This window comes from Lacerta agilis, chromosome 10, assembly GCF_009819535.1.
Source record: "Lacerta agilis isolate rLacAgi1 chromosome 10, rLacAgi1.pri, whole genome shotgun sequence".
In the NCBI taxonomy this organism is placed as follows: Eukaryota; Metazoa; Chordata; class Lepidosauria; order Squamata; family Lacertidae; genus Lacerta; species Lacerta agilis.
In genome coordinates this window covers 35,866,942-35,874,957 of record NC_046321.1, presented here as the reverse complement: position 1 = coordinate 35,874,957, position 8,016 = coordinate 35,866,942, and the positions used below count along the sequence as shown (strand labels likewise).

At 44.6% G+C, this 8,016-nt stretch overlaps 1 pseudogene; it reads right to left on the bottom strand.

Moving 5' to 3' along the window:
- Positions 1-7,547: 7,547 nt before the first annotated feature.
- Positions 7,548-7,638, bottom strand: LOC117054607 (annotated as a pseudogene).
- Positions 7,639-8,016: the final 378 nt, after the last annotated feature.

Genomic DNA, 8,016 nt, shown 5'->3' with positions numbered 1-8,016 from the left:
GTTACCAGTTACCACAGCAGCAGCTCTGAAACTCCTATAGCATTCCTTTGAAGCATGTGCCTGTGTGGCGCATAGCATTGTTATTCAAGGTGTACCACACTGGGCCACCCTACCTACATAACCTTCCTTGCCACTTCATGGATGTTTTAAAACAGCTGGAATAGCAGCGTGAGCCGCAGCAGTAGAAATATACTGTAATGGGAAATTCTTGTGCATTAAGCGTAGGGTGGCCACTCACACGTTGCTCTAAAAGAAGACAAAAGGAGACACACAGATCTGCATACAATTCACATGTTCTGATTTATATGTACAGGTGCAAATGTGAAATAATTACTGTTATTCAAATAGAACTGCAGTGGATCTTACCATTGTGCCCGGGGGCCCCCTATGTGCCTGCTCAACCTGTTATCCAGTTGCCAACCATTGATGGGCAACTTAAAGAACCATAAGAAAGGAGAGCAGCTGAAGCCTTTATCTTCAAAGCAAACTGGACGGCCCTCCAAATAGAGGAGACCTTCAAACAGGTTTCCTAACCTGTGGGTTGCAAAGCCTATGCAAGTGGGTCATGGGCTTTATAAGTATATCCCAAATAATGATTGATTTTAACCCTTAAATTGTATGACGAATGCCTCTTACAACTTTTGTTCTGCTGGCATCTTATAACCCGGTTTTGGTGTTCATAACCAAACATTGGAAAGGCTGAAGTATTGGCTGGCAGAAGATCTGGTGATGGTTTGACACAAGGTGCTCATAGGTGTTATGTAAAGTTTTGCTTGGATGTCTCAAGTTATGGTTTTAAAATTGGTTAAAATGCAGGAAACCAATGGCTGCCAAAGACCTAAGGTCCAAAATTCTTGTGGCAATGAATCAATGGGTCACCACACCAAGTAAATTTCGACTTGTGGGTCACCATGTTGAAAAGGTTGAAAACCACTGAAATAGGTAACTGTGCTTTGATAGTCCTGTCTTGGATGTATGGCAACCAGTGCTGTCAAGTATCCCGTTTTCCCCGGGATTCTCCCTTATTTTTTATTTCCCTTAAATTTCCCATTTTTAATGGAAGCAGCTCCTCCCCTGCTGGCCAAGGACTGGGTGGGAAGACCTCGCCTACTTGGAGAGAAAAGCCTCAGCCCTCAAAGCAAGTGGGAGCCGTTTCCCGTGCTTACAGGGGGGGTGTATTCCTCCCCCTGCATCAGCCCCTATCCATTGCCGCCGAGCCCCTCAGCCGGCCAATAGGGTTAGCTGGTGGGCAGAGCCTGGCTGCCTTTGAGCAGCTGCTGCTTCCTGTCCTGTTTTGATGGGATCAGACAAGAAGACAATGGGGCTCCATCGCGCGGAGCACATGGCTGCCCTCCTCTTTGCTCTGCTCTGAGCCCGAGCCCGCTTGGAGTTTACATTGCTGCTCCGCCCACTTTTGCTTCTGGCTTCGCCCACCACTGACATGTGACTGTCCCCGGGATAGGTGAGACTGCTGATCCCTTATTTTCAAATCCGAAACTTGACAGCTATGATGGCAACCTTAATTAATAATGGCAGATTTCTCTCTCATGTAGAAGCAAACATGGTACTGTCTCCAGCATTTCCTGTCAGCCCACTGGATTTTCTTTAGTTTTTTCACCTTCGCCAGAAGCCATGTGGTGCTAGCATTTCGCTGTGCTGTAAAGCAAGAAGAGATAGACGGGTTGATTTTTAGAGAGAACTTTTCAGCGACCAACTGGACACTGAGGAGTGGTGGCAAGATACGGTACTGATGAGTGGGCACTTGGAGAAGCAGGGTTGGAGCTGACTTGGAAGAAGGCACCGGTGATCTGGGGGAGCCTCCAACAGCCAGGAGAAAGTCAGAGCCAGGAGAACTGCAGGGTTGGGGAGTGAAGAACAGGTGCAGGAAGTGGGAAAGAAAGGTCAGGCTGGTGTTGAGTCAAAGACTTCTACACCTCCTCCTCCTGCCCCCACTTTTACTGCTCCACTGTCTCCTAGGACCAGAAGAGGATTGAAGCGGAGCAGAAGGTTACCTGTGCCTGCCAGTGCCATGAGAGAACTGCTCCTTCATCCCACAAGAGAGTAAACTGCTGCTCCAAGATTCCAGCTGACCTCTGATGCTTAGCACTTCATCAAACCAGTCAAACCCAATCATTCATTTTGAAACACTAATGGGTATTTTTAAACAGCTGTCCTCTTCCTTACAATGAACCTGAGAGAGGTGGTCCGGTTCCTTTGGGGTGGGCTTGAATTAGTATCCTCCTTTATTGTTTGTGGAATGCAAAATAACCAGTCGCCTCTGATTCTCATGCAAGCGAAAACAGTAGTGGAGTAAAGCAGCTCATTAAGCAGCAGCTAGACTCAGGGTAACAGCAATGGTTTGGTTGCCTATCATTATGTCAGTGCTGCAGAGTGCTTTAGATTAAGGGGTTAGGCAAAACACTTCCTCCTTCCTTTGTGGAAAGACAATTCAGATGTGTCTGATATTCACAGACAGTTGGACAGCAGCTGAGGTTTCATTAAGAATCTCACATATGACCCAAAGAGGCATCTACTCTGGTGTTTCCGGGAGCCGCAGGCAGCCAGAGCAGATGGGAGAGATCATCATCCACAGACAGTCAACAGGGGAACCTCAGGCCACATGCTTGAATTTTTCTCAATGAACCGCATACAAGCGAGGCATTCAATCCATGTGACTGCAGCTGCTCAGTCCTCCGGGAAGAGGGAGGCTTCTGATTGGGCGAGCTCTTTCACAGGTTATTAACAGGTCACACTGTGACATTAGTAGGCCGGAAACATCCTATCTCCCAGGAGGCTGAAACAAAAGCGGGAGAGAGGTTCCTGCTCATAATTCAGCCACAGTTCAGTGCTTACAGATTACGCCACATAATCTGCTTGGCAACCGCACCAGCTCCCAGAGGCGCTGCTATCTGATTTATTTATTTCTTCTCCCTCTTTCCATTAGGAATGCCAAGAAAGGCTCTTTTTACATTCTGCGTCTTGCAGACCTCAAAAGGAAAGAGGCTGCTGCTTCCCTGCAGCTTTTCGGCATCAACTGCTGAAGGCAGAGAGCAGCTCTGATGGCTGCCCTGCCTCCCTCAGATGTCCCTTGCTGCTTTTCTTCCATTCATGGTGTCTTGTACTCTTATTTCGCTCTTTCGTCGTGTGATTTGTCGATTCAATCAGCCATAACACTGAGCCATTACCTTTCTACGACACTGCTTAGTGCCACGTAAGAGGCAACTACAGCATACCTAACAGGTGCCCCTCCCCATTCTCTGCTTAAATAAAGTGAAGGAGAGCCCACTGCGGGATATGGACCCAGCTCATGCCATTAGAGGGTTTCTCCTTATTTTTAGCCAAAACCTGTTTTCCTACCATTTTCACACATTGCATTGGTCCTATACTTGCCCTCTGCAGGAAAAGAGAACAAGCCTCTGGATCAAATGGAAAAGGGTGTGGAATCAGTGGTCCTGCAGATGTTGCTAAACTACAACTCCTATTATCTCTGACCAACAACATCATGGTAAAGTTACCAGATTTTTTTTTCAATGAATCCAGGGACACTTTTCAACTTCAATGGATTTTCTATAGGGACTGATTTGTAAATCCAAGGACTGTCCCCCGGAAATGGGGACATCTGGTAATCTAGAGAAGGTTCCTCTATGCCTGAAGTAGATGGACCAATAGTCTGATTTGATATAAGGCCAATTCCTAGGTTTCTATTTTTTGCACCGTGCCAGATGGCAATCCTTACGTGGAAAGAGAGATAAGTTTCTAAACAGTCAAAACACGTTTGATACTGTACTGTTCTACCCAACTTTTTTAAAATAAAATAAAATAAAGTTTAGAGTACGATTTCAAAGCTGAGATGTTTCTTTTAAAATTCTGGTCATATCTATGTTCTGTTTAAATTTCTTAGGCATTAAAAAGGGGAGATGGGATTGGGGAACTGAATTGATGTTCTAATGCAAATGTATGGACGATCATTTCCAAAGATCACACAGAACAACCTTCTGGTATGTGAGAGTAAACAGATGGGATGGGAGTTCTTTTTCAGACATCCGTTTAAGCAGTTTAAAGGAATGCTAGAGCAATGGAAGCAGTGTCACAAATCAGCCATCTGTTGCAAAAGTTTGACTCTGAGGCATCCTACTCTGCATTCTCTTAGAGAACAAGAACAATGCCTCCTGCTCAGGCTATATGTGGGTTAGCATGGAGATCCGTTGCTAGAAAAAATGCATGACATAAACTTCTTATTGCAGCCTGTCACATAGAAACTGCTTGTGATCCCTGATTGTCGTCCAGATACTGCAGGCCCTGGTTGGTCTCTAGAGAACCCCCTTAGGAATTGCTTCTTCTGCTGCTATATGTAGGCATGAGAGATCGGGGTCGGGGAGAGAAGAGAAGAGAGCCACTCATGGCTTTGGCCCTGTCCACCACCAGCATGCAACAGTATTTGAAAGAACAAGCTTATTTTACAGTTTGCCACAAAAAAGTTGGCTGACCAGTAGGACTGCAGAGGAAGGTGGCAAGAGTGAAAAGAGGTTGTGACATGGCCTCACACACCTCTCATAGGTAGGGCACAATATAACATGTCCTCTCAGAAGATCCTGCCAGGGGTGTTGTGAAACTAGATTCCTCTCCCACCTCCCAGAAGAGTTAAGATTTGACTGAATTTGAAAATCGCTATCATGTCCTCTCCCTAATATTCATTTCTCTATGCTAAACCTGCTCATTTCCAGGTGCCTTGCTCTATACTTCCTGAATTTTAAAGCCTCTAGCATATTTCAGAAGAGTTGCCTTCTTAGGCTAATGCAGATTAACAAAAATGTTACGACATAAGTTTTCAAGGACCATATAGCCCATTTTTCCAATGCATGAAGTGGTCAACTATGTGAGTAGATTAGATTAGATTAGATTAGATTAGATAGTGTGTTGTTGTTGTTGTTTGTTGTTTGTTAATATTCTGAATTTCTAAGCAATATTTTATTGTATTTTTCTTCTCCCTATACCCACGAAAGCTTCTAATAATATTATACAGGTTCTAGTTGTTATGATGCCACAACTCTGTTGTTTTACATCTCCCTTGCTTTTCACTTAACCCTGTTCAATAAAGCATGTGAACCATATCCTGAATGTGACACAAAATAGAACTAAGCTCCAATAAGCAAGGAGTATAGAAGAGCTGTACTCAGGAACTCTGCTTCTTTGGCTCAGATACAACAGCCCACCTCAGCTTGGAGGATTGGACTGACACTTTGCTTCTCCCTGAAAGTGAGGCAAAGCCTTACTTCCTCATTTCATTTTCCGAAGCCCTAGCTTTCATCCCTATTGGAAACCCTATCAGACCCTCCAAGTGTCCCTATTTTCCGGGAACATCCCTGATTTAGACAAGCCATCCCGGTTTCTGATTTGATCCTGGAATATCCCGCTTTTCCTTAGAATGTCCCTATTTTCATTGGAGAAATGTTGGAGGTTATGGAGTTATCCAGCCCCCAAGCCGTCTGAAGGCAATTCTGTATAGGAAAGGGTTTTTTAATTTTAATGTTTTATTATGTTTTTATTGAAAATTCTTTCTAGTAGCACCTTAGAGACCAACTGAGTTTGTTCCTGGTATGAGCTTTCGTGTGCATGCACACTTCTTCAGATACACATGTGCATGCACACGAAAGCTCATACCAGGAACAAACTCAGTTGGTCTCTAAGGTGCTACTAGAAAGAATTTTCGATTTTGTTTTGACTATGGCAGACCAACACGGCTACCCACCTGTAACTGGAACTATGTTTTTATTATTATTGTGGCAACCTAATAAGATTTGTGGGGTACAAATAGTAAAATTATCATTATGGAATGGGATGTCCCTATTTTCATCAGAGAAATGTTAGAGGATATGCCCTATACTGGGGTTCAACCCTATGCTGACCCCTCATGTTAGACCTCATCTTTCCATTTATTCAAATAGGTGGATTCAGATTTCTCCCCTCTGCTCCCCTCCAACCTGTTGTATTTCCACACCTTTGAGGAAAGAAAATATGGCAACAGTCTAATTTTATGATCCTGTCACTTGCCTGAGGCCTTTGTCTTGGAAACACAAAAGTCTTGATCGCTATTACAAAGTTTGAGAAGCCCCCTCGGGTTTTCAAGGACAATCAATAGGTCAAGTGTCAGGCATCCGCTGGCTGTGAATGTCAACTCCGGCCCCATGACAGCAGCTCTCGTATTCATTCATGGCTAAAGTTTAAATGCGAAACAACAAAACGGTATGACTTCCCACCCTGGATATCCTTTCCAATCCTCTTACCATCCTCCTCAGCATCGAAGGCCTTAGCTCTTAGTGACTGGAGCGTGTGCTGACTTGTCCTAGTTTACGTAAGTTTTCAGTGCCCTTTGGCATGTACTTAGAAGACTCTGTAGCAACAATGAGCACTCTTGTCAGCAAAGCAGACGGGCTGAATGCACCTCCGTGCCAGAGGGAAACATGCAAAGTTCAGCCATTACAAAACCAACGCAAAAAGAAAACATCCCGTGTAACATAACTCTAAAACTTTTTTTTTTTTAAGATGGCAAAGTTTTCTCAATGCATCTTTCTCCTCTCTTGTAAACAAACGCAGCAGTCTATCTTTCCCAAGCACCGTCAAGCGAAACAGAGCAATTCAACAGGAAAGCTGGTTGGGGCTCTGATGGTCCAAATGCAGAGAGGCCTTATAGTTCTTCCTCTTGCTCATCTGACTGTGAAAGGGAATCCAACTAGAACAGAGGTTCCCAATTAACTAAGTACTGCAGACCCCCTGTTTTTTCAAAAGGCAAGCCATGGATCCCCTACTTTAGAAATTTGATATCTCTTTGTATCTGTAGGTGTGGGGTTGGGTTTGTGTTATATTATGAAAATGCTAATAAATTCTGTTAAAAAAAAATAGAAATTTGATATCTCTATGGTAGTTTTTGTTATGTAAATAGTGCCACGGACCCCCTGGGTGGGTTATGCAGATCCCCTGGGGTTCATGGACCACTGAACTAGAACAGGTAGGAAACCTCAGGCCTGGGGGCCATATGCAATCCTCCAAGCCTCTCTATCTGGCCCTCGGGACTATGCCCAGGCCATGACCCTCAGCCTGGCTGGAATGCGCCCTTAGATTATGATAATAATGCCTCTTTGCTTCCTGGATGAAGCATAGAGAAGAATGTGTGAGGGTGCATAGAAACCAGCCTACAGTACAAAGGTAACATTCACACTCATTACTCTGCCAACTTTTGCCTCAGGCCCCACCACCACTTTCATGTGTGGCCCCCACAAGGCTACCCAGAAGGGAATGTGGATGGGAAAGGATTCTTCACCCCTGAGCTAAAACAAGGGTGAAGAACCTTTGGCACGCCAGATGTTGTTGGACTACAACTCCTATCATCCCTGACCAATGGCTGTACTGGTTGGGGCTGTTGGGAACTGGAGTTCAATAACACATGAACTAGAAAGTGAACCCCTGAACTAGAAAGTGAACAGCCTATTTGCCTTGACCACCAGATACGACATGGTGAGCAAACTAGTGGTATGGCAGTGTTTGTGAAGAAAGAGTGGTTTGTAGAATGGCAGCACTGGGATATTAAACTGATAAGAACAGATACTACACTTGATCTTAGCCAAAAGGCCGAGAAGCGGGAAGCACTGGGAAGGAGAATGGGACTGACATGACCTATTTTCACAAAGGGGCATAGTCATAGCATACTCGCATGCTCACCTCAATGAAGGAAGTGGGTACACTCTGCGTTCTGCATATGGGCTCTTGCACATAATTCTTTAGAAATCATCTCGTTTAGATATTAGATGCAAGTGTTTGGTATGCACTTTCTTCCTTTGAAGGAAATCCACACATATTAATGGCTTGCTATGTGGCCACTTCCCTTTTAGCACACCTGGCAAAGCTCCTGCTTACAAACTGCAAGGAGAGCAAAGCAAGGTCAACATGACTTATTTAATACTTGGCATCCGCATCGAAGGACAAGCCTCGGCAGGTTTAGCCACATGTACACTGACAAAT